Source organism: Mauremys reevesii, linkage group 7 (genome assembly GCF_016161935.1).
Source record: "Mauremys reevesii isolate NIE-2019 linkage group 7, ASM1616193v1, whole genome shotgun sequence".
NCBI classification, from domain to species: Eukaryota; Metazoa; Chordata; order Testudines; family Geoemydidae; genus Mauremys; species Mauremys reevesii.
In genome coordinates this window covers 81,561,062-81,575,892 of record NC_052629.1, presented here as the reverse complement: position 1 = coordinate 81,575,892, position 14,831 = coordinate 81,561,062, and the positions used below count along the sequence as shown (strand labels likewise).

Here is a 14,831-nt window from a genome sequence, read left to right as displayed (position 1 = left end):
AAAACCCTAAGATAATTAATAGGACTCATTTTAGTCTCTAGTGAACAAGATATCACCACAACAGTCACTGTAGAATTTGACACATTTGTCAGCTCAGGAAACATGTGGAATTGCAACTACAGGGGTGTTTTAGGGCTTGGCTACACTTACAAGTTGCAGCGCTGGGAGTTACAGCGCTGGTCATGCAGCTGTGTAGGGCCAGCGCTGGAGTGTGGCCACACTGACAGCTACCAGCGCTGCAGTATGGCCACACTTGCAGCACTTTCCAGCGCTGTATTGAGAGGTGCATTGTGGGCAGCTATCCCACAGAGCACCTCGTCCCATTTTGGCGCTGAGTATTGTGGGAAGGGGAAGGAAGTGTGCGGGTCATTCCGCTTCCTGTTTGCCTGCGCCCCGTGGTGCATCGCTTCACATCCCAGCATTCACTCTTTCCGGCAGCGTTTGGCGCCATTGTGAGTGTCTTTCTGTTTTACTCTCTGTGTGAATCGCGATTTCTGTGGCAAATGGAGCCCGAGCTGCTGAGGACTGTGCTGATGAGTGTCGCCAGCACAACACATTTGGCAGTCGAGCTATTCCTTCAGCTCCAAAGTGACAGTGAGGAGTCTGACGATGATATCGATATCGATTCTCCTGCCGCGTGTGACACCAAAGTGCTTGTGGCATTCACGGAAATGCTCAGCACCGTTGAACGCCGCTTTTGGGCTCGGAAACAAGCACTGAGTGGTGGGATCACATCGTCATGGAAGTCTGGGATGACGAGCAGTGGCTGCAGAACTTTCGTATGAGAAAAGCCACTTTCATGGGACTGTGTGCTGAGCTCGCCCCCACTCTGCGGCGCAAGGACACAAGATTGAGAGCTGCCCTGATGGTGGAAAAGCGGGTGGCTATTGCAATCTGGAAGCTGGCAACTCCAGACAGCTACCGGTCGGTCGGGAACCAGTTTGGTGTGGGAAAGTCGACCGTGGGAATCGTTTTGATGCAAGTTTGCAAGGCAATTAATCGCATCCTGCTAAGAAAGACCGTGACTCTGGGGAGCGTGCAGGACATTGTGGATGGCTTTGCACAAATGGGTTTCCCTAACTGTGGAGGGGCGATAGATGGGACGCATATTCCTATTCTGGCCCCCCCCCACCTGGCATCAGATACGTTAATCGTAAGGGGTATTTCTCTATGGTTCTCCAGGCGCTTGTGGATCACCGCGGGCGTTTCATTGACATTTACACAGGCTGGCCTGGAAAGGTGCATGATGCACGCATCTTTCGGAACAGTGGCCTGTTCAGGAAGATGCAGGCAGGGACTTTTTTCCCCAGACAGGAAGATCACAGTAGGGGATGTCGAAATGCCCACTGTGATCCTTGGAGACCCCGCGTACCCGTTACTGCCTTGGCTCATGAAACCCTATACAGGGAAGCTTGACAGGAGCAAGGACCGGTTCAACTACAGGCTGAGCCGGTGCAGAATGACTGTGGAGTGTGCTTTTGGGCGTTTAAAAGCACGCTGGAGAGGTTTGTATGGGAAGCTAGACTTGGGGGAAAGCAGCATCCCCGCGGTTATATGCGCTTGCTGTACCCTCCATAATATTTGTGAAGGGAAGGGTGAAACATTCAGTGAGGCATGGACCACCGAGGTTCAAGTCCTGGAGGCTGAATATGCACAGCCAGAGAGCAGGGCTAACAGAGAGGCCCAGCACAGGGCTACAAGGATTAGGGATGCCTTGAGGGAAGAATTTGAGGCTGAAAGCCAACAGTAATGTTTGCTGCCTTGCATGGGAGTGAATTGCACTGCTTACACTGTTATTCTATTACCCATAATAATAATAATATGATTTGCAGTGCCTCTTTCTTTACTGGGCTAAGGTATCTTTCACTATCTGCTATAATAAAGACTGTTTTCAAAGCCAAGAATTGTTTTATTGAAAAGAAAAAACTTCCTTGACAGACAGACAGACAGACACAACATTTCATGAACACAAGAGGGCAGGGGTGTGGGTTGGTGAACTGTACAGTCACAAGTTTGCATATGTCCTGTCTGGATTGCTGTTTAATGAATCCTGCACTTCAGGGTGCATATACTGCATGGTGATGGGGGTTGAATGCAGAGGGTAAGGGTGGTGGTAGGTATCAGGGCTGGTTGGGGAACGTACAGGTGTTGGAGGCAGCTGGTGGTGGTAAGAACCTGGATGCTGGGGAAAGGTAGTTTGAGCTGACATTGGGGCACAAGGCACAAAGGACGGGGCGGGTGGGGGAGTAGCACGGTAGTGCTCTGCTTGCATGGCAACGAGTGACTCTATAGACTCCGCTTGGCGCTCCAGGATGCTTAGCAGCCGCTCCGTGCTTTTCCTCTTGGCCACTGCATTTCTCTTGCAGGTCCTGCTTTCTTTCTCTCGCCACTCCTTCAAGTCTTTACTCTCTCGAGCAGAGTGATTAAGAACAGTTTTCAGCATGTCCTCTTTGCTCTTTCGGGGATTTTTTCTCAAATTTTGAAGCCTCTGTGATGTTGAACATCTGGGCAGTCCAGTAGTCAAGGTCACTGTAGAAACACAGAAATGACAACATTTAACACGGGCAGCATTGTATCCACTATCTCCAGACATGAATTGTTACACTGAGGGAGTTCTCACTTTAGCATTCTTTTCCCCAGAAGCATAACACAACAGAAGCCACGAAATGGTGAGTGAGGGGTGCTTACTTATATAGGGAGAAGTGGGGCTTGAGTGATAGAGGGGAGCTGGTTGCTTCGGGTAATCTGGAGTGCTAGAGGGGTTGAGTGAAGATGCAGATGCAGGGGTGATCTTATCTCCCTATCTCTTCACTAAAGAGTCTCCCAACATTTTTCACAGGACTTAATCCTGGAAGATGTTTCCCTACTGCGAGTCACTAGGGAACAGTGGGGGGCTCTTTTAGAGCAATGTGGATTCCGCCCGGGACCCTATGCAGCGTGCCTGTGTTCAGAAATGGTCCCCCCACCACTGGCAGCAGAGTGGCGCGGACGCGTCACCGTCACTGGGACAAGGGACACAGTGGCTCTGCCTATAAACCTGCGCAGGCATATTGCCCACGCTCTGGATGAAGCTTTTGCTGAGATAACTGAAGCAGATTACCGCGACGTGATAGACCACATCAACGGGCTATTCCACATCTAGAGGCTGGCATGCATGCAGCCATAACCCCCCTTCTTCTCCAGAAACATTTCCACCCAGAAAATAAAAGCTGCTTACCGGTAACCCGCTCCTCTGCTTGTCCTTCTGCAACTGCTGGCTGCTGCGATTGGGTACTTGCCTCCTGGCTTGAGAAGAGCTCCTGGCTGCATGCCTCCAGGGACTCTGCTGTGTCTTCCCCCATCCCAGGAGCTTCACTCGCGGTTTCCTCTCCCCCCCCCGCCGCCTCCTCCGCCTCCTCCTCCTGTCCCCCAGCCTGCTCAGAAGTGTCCATCGTTATCCTGGGATTGGCAGTGGGGTCACCCCCAAGTATCTCGTCCATCTCCCTGTAAAAACGGCAGGTCGTGGGAGCAGCTCCGGATCGTCGATTCCCCTCTCGGGCTTTGTAATAGGCACTCCGCAGCTCTTTAACTTTCACCCTGCATTGTAGTGCGTCCCGATCATGGCCCCGATCCAGCATGGCCCTTGATATCTGCTCAAAGATATCGTAATTCCTACGGCCGGAGCGCAGCTGTGCCTGAACTGATTCCTCACCCCAAACACTGATGAGGTCCTGCAATTCACCAGTGCTCCATGCTGGGGCTCGTTTGCCATGTGGAGGCATGGTCACCTGTAACTGATTAACTGATTGCACTCCACACCTGGCTGCAGCAAACAGGAAGGAGATTTTTAAATTTCCCGGGGCATTTAAAGGGCGGGTCACCTGAGGCAAGAGCAGTAGAGTGCAAACTGATGAGCAGAGTGGCTGAACAGGAATTCTGGGATACCTCCTTATTCCCTGGAGGACAATTAAAGCGCTGGTGAGTGTCCACACCTGCTGAGCAGCGCTGGATCACCAGCGCTGCACTCCTTATACCCCTGCCGGGATGGGTTTTCAGCCAGCGCTGCAACCAGGGAGTTGCAGCGCTGGTTGTGCCCTGCAAGTGTGGACGGGGTGTTGTTGCAGCGCTGGAAAGCCTCCACCAGCGCTGCAACTTGTAAGTGTAGCCAAGCCCTTAAACTAGGAATGGGCAACAGTTGACAAAGTTGTGTGGTATAAGCTACTGCATGAGACATTAAACCTAATACAAGTTATGGCAGTCTGTTCCTTGCTTTTATTAGTGCTACATTCATGTACACCCCCCCTAAAGTGTAACTTGGATTATTTTCCAATACCTTAAAAGATCCCAAAGCTCTCTTTTTCATTCGTTCTTAAGCAGTCGAAGACTATCTGCTTTAGGAAACGTTTTGAGAACATCTTTGACATTTCTTCCACACGTTAAAAGGCCAATACACAAATGCAGCAAAGAGTCCTGTGGCACCTTACAGACTAACAGACGTATTGGAGCATGAGCTTTCGTGGGTGAATACCCACTTCGTCGGATGTATGTATTCACCCATGAAAGCTCATGCTCCAAAACGTCTGTTAGTCTATAAAGTGCCACAGGACTCTTTGCTTCCTTTACAGATCCAGACTAACACGGCTACCCCTCTGATACAATACACAAATGTTATTGGGGGGGGGGGGGAGAGAGAACCCACACATACTATTTGCTTCTAGCACTCCCAAATTTTAGTAACCTCTATCTAAATTTTCTGATAGCCTAAAAGTCAAATTCTGACATGTCAAGAGCCTCAGTAAATGCCTGAATATGCTAGAGAAAGTTTTTCCATTACAGATTAATTTGTTTTGTTTTCAGAATACAAATGGACAAACTTTAACTGCAACATATTACAGTGGAAGGTTTCAGTTTCTGCCTACAACCAGAGGGAACTCACGGAGGTAGATTGTCTGAAACTGAACAATCTGACAACCACCACATTTTATGTATAAACAAGTATTAATTCAAAGTTTCCATAGATACTGAGTGAGACTTCGTATTAAAACTCCAAATTCCAGTAATCAAACCTGTTACTAGCCCACTAAATCTTCTCCCAATTCCATGTCCCTCTAGTTTTCCTTGGCTGCACCACTGATCAAATTCTCAAGCATTTTTTTCCAAGTGTTAGAAGTTTAGCATCTCCACTGGCTCCTCTTCCCCATCACATCAAATGTAGACGTTTTGTCCACTCTTTAGAATACCAACTCAACTCAAGCCGGGCTGGGAAAAATCATATTGCTCAGAGACCTAGAACAAGTACAAGCCGGAAAGTTGAATGACTTCAGGCACAGTAGCATAGAGCTGCTAGAGGGAGAGTGACCAAAGGAGCTAAGCTGGAGTGCAGCAAAGAGTTGAGCTGCTGCACAGACAAGGAGACCCAAAATGACTAAGCAGCAAAGAGTCCTGTGGCACCTTATAGACTAACAGATGTATTGGAACATGAGCTTTCGTGGGTGAATACCCACTTCGTCGGATGCATGTGAAAATGACTAAGCAGAGAAATAAAACTGAGCTGCCAGGCAGAGGAGAGGAAATGGGCCTAGTTGATGTTAGCTATACAAGTAGTGCCTTGGGAGAATGGGTGGGAGGAGTAAAATACTTGAGCATGCCCAAGACTATGGAATGGTCTTCACTGCAGGCATAATTTGAAGGCATTTTACCACAAGGTTAAGTGTTAGGCTAGCTTGCCCACCAAGCCAGTGTAGGCTTTGAAGTAAAATAAACTTGACTATTTGCTGCTGCAAAACAATTAAATTTGTTTTAGGAGGGAAATGGCTGCTCTAATATTTTGTTACAACTTGGTAATCAAACTTCGCTGCTGTTCCCAGAATCAGCCAGTTTAATTTGCAAGTTAATAATCCCTGACTGCCACACGATTTTATACATACATTTGTATTAAAAAAATATACACAAACTGTCAATTTGAAAAATGCCTGGATCACACTTTTTTTTTTTAAATCAAAAAAACTCAACAAGCAGCCTGGATCTGCAGATGGTAATACTGAAGTCCCTGAGCCAATTAAATGGAACGCTTAATATCCATAGGGTTTCTTTTAAAAAAGATGAATGTTTTGTGTAACTTGCACAAAGCATGAGAATCTGATAAGGGCTGTCCTCTTGTAAATTGGTGCACGACCTCTAGAATTAATTCACCGAACACATTCAACTTTCCTTCTTATACTTGTACCAGGTCTCTAAGCAATACGATTCATATTTGAATGACTACTCTTTGGCTCATGAAATGTACAGAAACAGAAATTGGCATTTTGTCCATAAGAAACGCCTATTATTAGATTACTCCATAGAAACCCAACAAGGAGATCCAAAAGTTTGTCTTTAAAAAAACAAAAACTGGATTATAGTCACAAAAAGTAATTTTAATTCTTAGAGATTCTGAAATATCCTGCCTCTTGAAAGCCAAAAAGTGGCCTTAATCCTGAACCAATACAATACAAACACCCACAAAGTAAAATACTTTAGAAGCAATTACAGTGTGTCCTAGGGATATTCTCAGAACGAATACAGTAAGATAGGCTTACTTATGGAGCTACTGACAAGCCTGTACCTGAGCAAGAGTCAATGCACATCAGTTCTGTACACCTTCTCGGCTCTCTGAGCTAAGAGGTGAAAACATTATCTTCTGGATGCAGCAATTAATATAGCAAAAATAACGAGGCATCCTTGTGGCACCTTAGAGACTAACAAATTTATCTGGGCATAAGTTTTTGTGGGCTAAAACTCACTTCGTCAGATACATGGAGTGAAAAATACAGTAAGCAGTATAAATATTACAGCACATGAAAAGATGGAAGTTGCCCTACCAGGGGTGGGGATATCAGTGCTAACAAGGCCAATTCAATTAAGGTGGAAGTGGCCTATTCTCAACAGTTGACAAGAAGGGGTGAATATCAAGAGAGGGAAAAGTACTTTTGTAGTGCTAACGAGGCCAATGCAACCAAGGTGGACATCCCCAGTTTCCAACAGTTGACAAGAAGGTGTGAGTATCAGCAGATGGAAAATTACTTTATAGCAACAAATCCACTCCCAGTCTTTATTCAGGCCTAATTTGATGATGTCCAGTTTGCAAATTAATTCCAGTTCTGCTGTTTCTCATTGAAGTCTGTTTTTGGAGCTTTTTTGTTGAATGGCCACTTTTAAGTCTGTTATTGAATGTCTAGGGAGATTGAAGTACTCTTACTGGTTTTTGAATGTTACAATTCTTGATGCCTGATTTGTGTCCATTTATTCTTTTCCCTACTATCCGGTTTGGCCAATGTACATGGCAGAGGGACATTTTGCTGGCACATGATGGTATATATCACACTGGTACATGTGCAGGTGAATGAGCCCCTGATGGTGTGGCTGATGTGGTTTCTATGATTGTGTCCCTTGACTAGATATGCGGATAGAGTTGGCAAATAAATGTGTTAGTCTCTAAGGTGCCACAAGGACTCCTCGTTGATTTTGCTGATACAGACTAACACGGCTACCACTCTGAAACCAATTAATATAGGTTATTCTTGAGATTCAATTGTTATGCATCTTTATAGCTCTAAGTCATGCTGCATTCTTGATCACCTACTAACTTGTGCTTGCTAACCTGGATCTCAAAAAACATTGTCCATATCTTAAAGCATGAATTTGTTTTGAAATAATTTCAAATTTTACAGTTTAAGTAAAAAAAGCTAACTAAGCTAAACTGATGCCTTTCAGGCAACTGTAAGCAATTTTGGAGGTATCCATCCAGGGATGCTGCGTTGTGAGTGAAACCACTGCAACAAAGGTAATGATCAATCATTTGAGTTGTCACCCATTTGGGCCATGCAACAGAAACCGAGACAGGGGCTAATATAGCCCAATTTAGGTGCATTTATTGGAACAGGCAAATATGCAGACACATTGTTTACCACGATTACTTACCATTTCTCACATTTCAAGGAGACTATCTCCTTTGGAGACTTTGACATTGCTGACCCTTAAAAGCTTTGTTGCTTTAATTATGCTGGCATAAAATTGCAAAAGAATCCTAGTGTAGAAGCAGCTATACCAAAATGAAAATGTATATGCCTGTAGAGCTTACTGAGGTCAGTCAAAGTGAAATAAGCTACACAGGTATAAAGCACCTCATACCAATAGTTATGCAGATAGAAGCAGTAGTATATGCCAGTTAAAATAAAAGCAATCCCCTCACCAACAGTAATGGTGGTAGAACTTAGTGAGTTTAGACCTGGCATTTGCAAAAGCTAGGCAGCACTATGCTGGAACACAGCAATGAAAGAGAATCATCCTGTCCTTATTTTCAAAAACATATTAGGGATAAAAACTTTGACAGGAAAGAGGAGTACTTGTGGCACCTTAAAGACTAACCAATTTATTTGGGCATAAGCTTTTGTGGGCTAAAACCCACTTAATCGGATGCATGCAGTGGAAAATACAGTAGGAAGATATATATTCAATAATTCAGACATAGGTTAGGGATTTGTTATAGAAGTGGATGGGTGAGATTCTGTGGCCTGCATTGTGCAGGAGGTCAGATTAGATGATCATAATGGTCCCTTCTGACTTTAAGTCTATGAGTCTATATAAACACACAGCATGAAAAAATGAGTGTTGCCATACCAACTCTAACAAGACTAATCAATTAAGGTGGGCTATTATCAATAGGAGAAAAAACACTTCTGTAGTGATGATCAGGATGGCCCATTTCAAACAGCTGACAAGAAGGTGTGAGTAACAGTAGGGGAAAAATTAGCATAGGGAAGCATTTCTGGCTCCTTGGAGGCAAAACTGTAGGGGAAAAAAACTCATCTACAGGCCTGATGCTGTCAAGTTTCACCATGGTACAGCAACCATCATTCACAGTTTCTAGTGCTTTGAGTCCACACTATGGCCTAGTGATAAGAGAAATAATCCAATACAGCAATGTACAAATTATGTATCTTCGAGGCTACTTTACAAAAACAAGTAAGGAGAAAACTGGCTTACAATCAATAGATGCCTTTAAAATTGCACATATTTTCAAATTCACAAATGACAGTGGATATGCAGGTTTTAAAAAAAATCCTGTAACCACCAGGCAACCTACACTTCCAGATAATTTTTGTCAAAATAAATGTAATTACCTTTCAGCACTGCAATATCAAACTGTGGATTTTCCACAATTATGTTAATCTAAACAAGTCCACATCAGGTCATGACACGGATAGAAACTAATGACCCAAATGTAGATGCATTCCAGGCCCATCAAGCTATTGTCTACTGATTTGAAGTATACTCCTGGGGGAACTCTGTGGCAATAAATAATATATATTTATATATTTTACATCCAATATTTTAAAATTCTGCAAAATCTATTTATCAAAAACACTATATAATCATGTCAATTTCAATTATTTTGGTAATTTATTTCAAAGTACCTGTCAGCATGGATGCCTAACAATACAGAAACACACAAAAATTCCCCCAGAAGTAGAGGGTTAAAGAAACCCCTAAGATGGGGTGGGCAAACTTTTTGGCCCGAGGACCACATCTGGGTATGGAAATTGTATGGCAGGCCATGAATGCTCACCAAATTGGGGGTGAGGGTGTGGTGGTGGGCTCTGGGGTGGGGCTGGGGATGAGGGGTTGGGGGTGCAAGAGGGTGCTCCAGACTGGGACTGAGGGGTTAGGAGGGTGGGAGGAGGATCAGGGCTGGGGCAGGGGTGCAGGCTCTGGGCAGCACTTAACTCAAGCAGCTCCCAGAAGCAGCGGCATGTTTCCCCTCCAGCTCCTATGCGGGAGGTGAGGCCAGGCAGCTCTACACAGCCAATGGGAGCTACAGGGGTGGCACTTGGGGCAGTGTGTGGAACTTCCTGGCAAGCCCTGGAACCCGCTTCCCGACTGGAGCATCGGAGTGGGGCAAGCCCCGGACCCCGCTCGAGGGACTGGGGGACCAGATGTGGCCCCCGGGCCACAGTTTGCCCACCCCTGCCCTAAGACAATCCAATTGCTGTTTCTCTGCCCCCCCATCACCCCCACGCCACTGCCCTCCTTGGCTCAGACACTCACACCCCCTACTCCCCAGAGTCCAGGGATCCAGGGGAAAAAACAGCCTGATGCTGGGTCCTGGGCTTGCATGGAGTTTCCTGCACACCACCATCTCCTTCTTTCAGGGCATGCTGGCAACTGCAGCTGCCAGGAACCCTCCAGCTCTTCCCCCCCCCACCCCCCACAGCAGTGTCTCCCGGGTCCAGTAGCCCTTAGCGGTGGCCAGCAGCTCTGCAGCCCATTTATGAGTGGGGGGAGGAGGAAATTCTGCACGCACAATATTAATTTCTGGAAAATTCTGCATTACACAGTGGTGCAGAATTCCCCCAGGAGTAGAAGTGGGACTAGGAACAGTACAATCATGGACAGTCACAGTAACTGCTCATCAGCACCAGTATTAGCGGAGGATGTACAATTAAGATGTAGATTTCAAAGCTAGTGGACACCATCCATGATATTAGATTTTTACTTGAATTTGAAAGAACTTATAGTCTTAGTTTAGGCTCAGACAGGCCGTGACAGTAACAGTTTAATTTGTATGAAAGCAAAGACATACTACACATAAAACCAAGTGATATACTAAACCAGGGGTCTCAAACATGCAGCCCGTGGAGTTATTTGCTGCAGCCCGCCAAGCTCCTCACTCCCCCAGAGTTCTTTCTTGCGACTGCCAAGCTCCCGTCACCCGCTGCCCCCACAGTATGCTGCGTCCCCACTCCTCTGCCTACCTCCAGGCACTTCTCGCTGCCAAATAGCTGTTTGGCAGTACCTTCCAGGAGGGAGGGGGGAGGAACGGGGAGCCACGTGCTCAGGGGAAGACATGGAGAAGAGGCAGGACAGGGGGAGGAATTTGGGGAAGAGGTTGGAATGGGGCAGGGAGGGGGTGGAGTTGAGGTGGGGACTTTGGGGAAGGGGTTGGAAATGGGGGTGGGGAAGGGGTGGGAAGAGGCTGGGCAGGGGCTCATGGAAGTGGTGGAGTGGGGGCAGTGCCAGGGACAGAGGGGGGGGACTTTTGTGTCTTTATATGAAAAGGTGTCAGTGATGTGGCCCTCCGGCCAATGTACTAGTGCTCATGTGGCCCTCGTGTTTAGTACAGGGATCTCAAACTTAAATCACCACAAGTATAAAAAGAATCCACACAAAGTAGTCCAAAATAGAACAACCAGAATGCAGAGAGATGCCATTCTACAATCACAGCAGTGACAATAGTTCATTTTAATTTCCTTGACAGAATAAAAGCACAGCCAAGTAACTGGAACTATCATGTTTTCTTGTCAAATAATCACACACCACCTTTCCCTACTCATATGGAGTAGCATTTTATTGGACAGGCCCACACCTCCACTCTGCTATTATTGCCCTCTTCATCCACTTCCCCTACAAGGAGGTGTATTTTTTCCTCTAACCAACTTATGAATGACCAAAGTAGGCTGCAAGGCATACATGCCACTCCACTCCTTCCATCACTGAATTCCTAAAAACTCACCTCTACATTAAGCTGCACAGCATATGATTTGAGAAAATTCCTTTTAAAAAAATTAAAAACACTGGAGACAACCAAGATGTGGTCATGCTTAAACTGAGCAAACACATGACCATATATGTAACCCTAGTCATTCCTTGTCCCATCCACACCTTACTTTTGGGTCACCTTTTTGAGTCACATCAAAAGATCGAATTAGGGACCACATCTTTGTCTTCTGTAATGCTCCATGCTCAATTCTGGGCCCTATAACAACCATAAACACTATCTTTGGTACACTGCTCATATTAGCAGAAAACCCACATCAGAAAGAGGCATTTTTTGAGAAATACTGAGTAAGTGCACAAGGCGGTTTACCTTTTCTTGAAATAATTATATTTGGGACTTATGGTTTGGCTCACTTTGATCTGAGTCTTATAGTACATGACTCATGTCTTCCATCTACAGATGTTCTGTTCCCAAAACACAGTAATTTACAACTGATTATTTTTTATATATATTTTGTCTTATACCAAATCAGAAAGCGCATTTTTCAAGAGTTCTGTGAATTTGTTATTTATTCCCATGATGGATGTTCTAATGCATGCTCCAAGGAAGATTACAAGATGAATTTTATTCATTTCTGTTAATGAATAAAAATGACTATTCTCATTGTCTACATCCATATTTGCTCAGTTTTTGAAAACCATCTCCATTCACTCAATCATAGAACTGGAAGGGACCTTGAGAGGTCATCTAATTCAGTCCCCTACACTCAAGGCAGGACTAAGTACAGTATTATCTAGACCATCCCTGGCAGGCATTTGTCCAATCTGCTCTTAAAGATCCCCAATGATGGAGATTCTACAACCTCCATAGGCAATTTATTCCAGTGCTTAACCACCCTGACAGTTAGGAAGTTTTTCCTAATGTTCAACCTAAACCGCCCTTGCTGCAATTTAAGCCACTGATTCTTGTCCTATCCCCAGAGGTTAAGAACAACAATTTTGCTCCCTCCTCCTTGTAACAGTTTCAAATACAAAAAAAATTGTTATGTCCCCTCTCAGTCTTCTCTTCTCCAGACTGAACAAACCCAATTTTTTCAGGTTTCAGAGTGGTAGCCGTGTTAGTCTGTATCAGCAAAAACAACGAGGAGTTCTTGTGGCACCTTAGAGACTAACATTTATTTGGGCATAGGCTGTCAGCTCTCCCACAAAAGCTTATGCCCAAATAAATGTGTTAGTCTCTAAGGTGCCACAAGGACTCCTCGTTTTTGCCAATTTTTCAATCTTCCCTCATAGGTCATGTTTTCTAGACCTTCTGATCATTTTTGTTACTATTCTATGGACTTTCTCCAATTTCTCCACATATTTCCTGAAACGTGGCACCCAGAACTGGACACAATACTCCAGTTGAGGCCTAACCAGCACAGAGCAGAGCAGAAGAATTACTTGTATGAGCAGGAGTATTGTAAGCAAGACATGACATCCCACAATGTCGTCCCCGTCCCCCCCAACAGCGTTACACTAACTCATATTTAGCTTGTGATCCACTATGATCCCTAGATCCCATTCCACAGAACTCCTTCCTAGGCAGTCATTTCCCATTTTGTATGTGTGCAACTAATTATTCCTTCCTAAGTGGAGTACTCTGCATTTGTCCTTATTGAAGTTCATCCTATTTACTTCAGACTATTTCTCCAGTTTGTCCAGATCATTTTGAATTTTAATCCTATCCTCCAAAGCACTTAGCCCCCCCCCCCCTGGTATCGTCCACAAATTTTATAGGTGTACTCTCTATGCCATTATCCAAATCATTGAAGAAGATATTGAACAGAACTGGACCCAGCTCCGATCCCTGCGGAACCCCACTTGTTATGCCCTTCCAGCATGACTGTGAACCACTGTTAACTACTCTCTGGGAATGATTTTCCAACCAGTTATGCATCCATCTTATAGTAGCTCCATCTAGGTTGTATTTCCCTAGTTTGTTTATGACAAGATCACATGAGACAGTACCAAAAGCCTTACTAAAGTCAAGATATACCATATCTACCGCCTCCCCCCATCCACAAGGCTTGTTACCCTGACAAAGAAAGCTAACAGGTTGGTTTGACATTTGTTCTCGACAAATCCATGCTGACTGTTATTCATCACCTTATTTTCTAGGTGTTTGCAAACTGATTGCTTAATTATTTGCTCCATTATCCTTCCAGGTACAGAAATTAAGCTGACTGATCTGTAATTCCCCAGGTTGTCCTTATTTCCCTTTTTATAGATGGGCACCATATTTGCCTTTTTCCAGTCTTCTGGAATGTCTCCCATCTTCCATCACTTTCCACAGTGAATTGCTAATTGGCTCACATATCTCCTCAATCAGCTCCTTAAGTATTCAAGGATGCATTTCATCAGGCTCTGGTGATTTGAAGACATTTAACTCATCTAAGTAATTTTTGGCTTGTTCTTTTCCCTATTTTAGACTCTGACCCTACCTCATTTTCACTGGCATTCACTATGTTAGACATCCAATCGCCACCAACTTTCTTGATGAAAACCGAAGCAAAGAAGTCATTAAGCACCCCTGCCATTTCTACCTTTTCTGTTATTGTCCCCCCCTCCCCAATGAGTAACGGGCCTACTCTGTCCTTGGTTTTCCTATTGCTTCTAATGTATTTGTAGAATGTTTTCTTGTTTCCTTTTATGTCCCTAGCTAGTTTGATCTCATTTTGTGCCTTAGCTTCTCTAATTTTCATCCCTACATACTTGTGTTATTTGTTTATATTCATCTTTTGTAATTTGACAGAGTTTCCACTTTTTGGAAGACTTTTTTTAGTTTCAGATCATTGAAGATCTCCTGGTTAAGGCAGGGTGGGCTCTTGCCATACTTCCTATCTTTCCTATGGAGTGGGATAGTTTGCTCTTGTGCCCTTAATAAGGTCTCTTTGAAAAACTGACAGCTGTCTTCAATTGTTTTTCCCTTTTGACTTGCTTCCCCAAGGGATTTTACCTACCAACTCCCTGAGTTTGCCGAAGTCTGCCTTCTTGAAATCCATTGTCTTTATTGTGCTGGTCTCCCTCCTACTATTCCTTAGAACAGGGGTAGGCAACCTATGGCACAGGTGCCGAAGGCAGCATGCGAGCTGATTTTCAGTGGCACTCACACTGCTTGGGTCCTGGCTACTGGTCCGGAGGGCTCTGCATTTTATTTAATTTTAAATTAAGCTTCTTAAACATTTTAAAAACCTAATTTACTTTACATACAACAATAGTTTAGTTATATATTATAGACTTATAGAAAGAGACCTTCTAAGAACGTTAAAATGTAT

At 44.6% G+C, this 14,831-nt stretch overlaps 1 protein-coding gene across 1 annotated transcript in view; it reads right to left on the bottom strand.

The window, feature by feature from the left end:
- WDR82 (WD repeat domain 82) overlaps nt 1–14,831 on the bottom strand; it is a 36,373-nt gene that overhangs the window by 18,371 nt on the left and 3,171 nt on the right. The gene's annotated exons all lie outside the window — the stretch shown is intronic.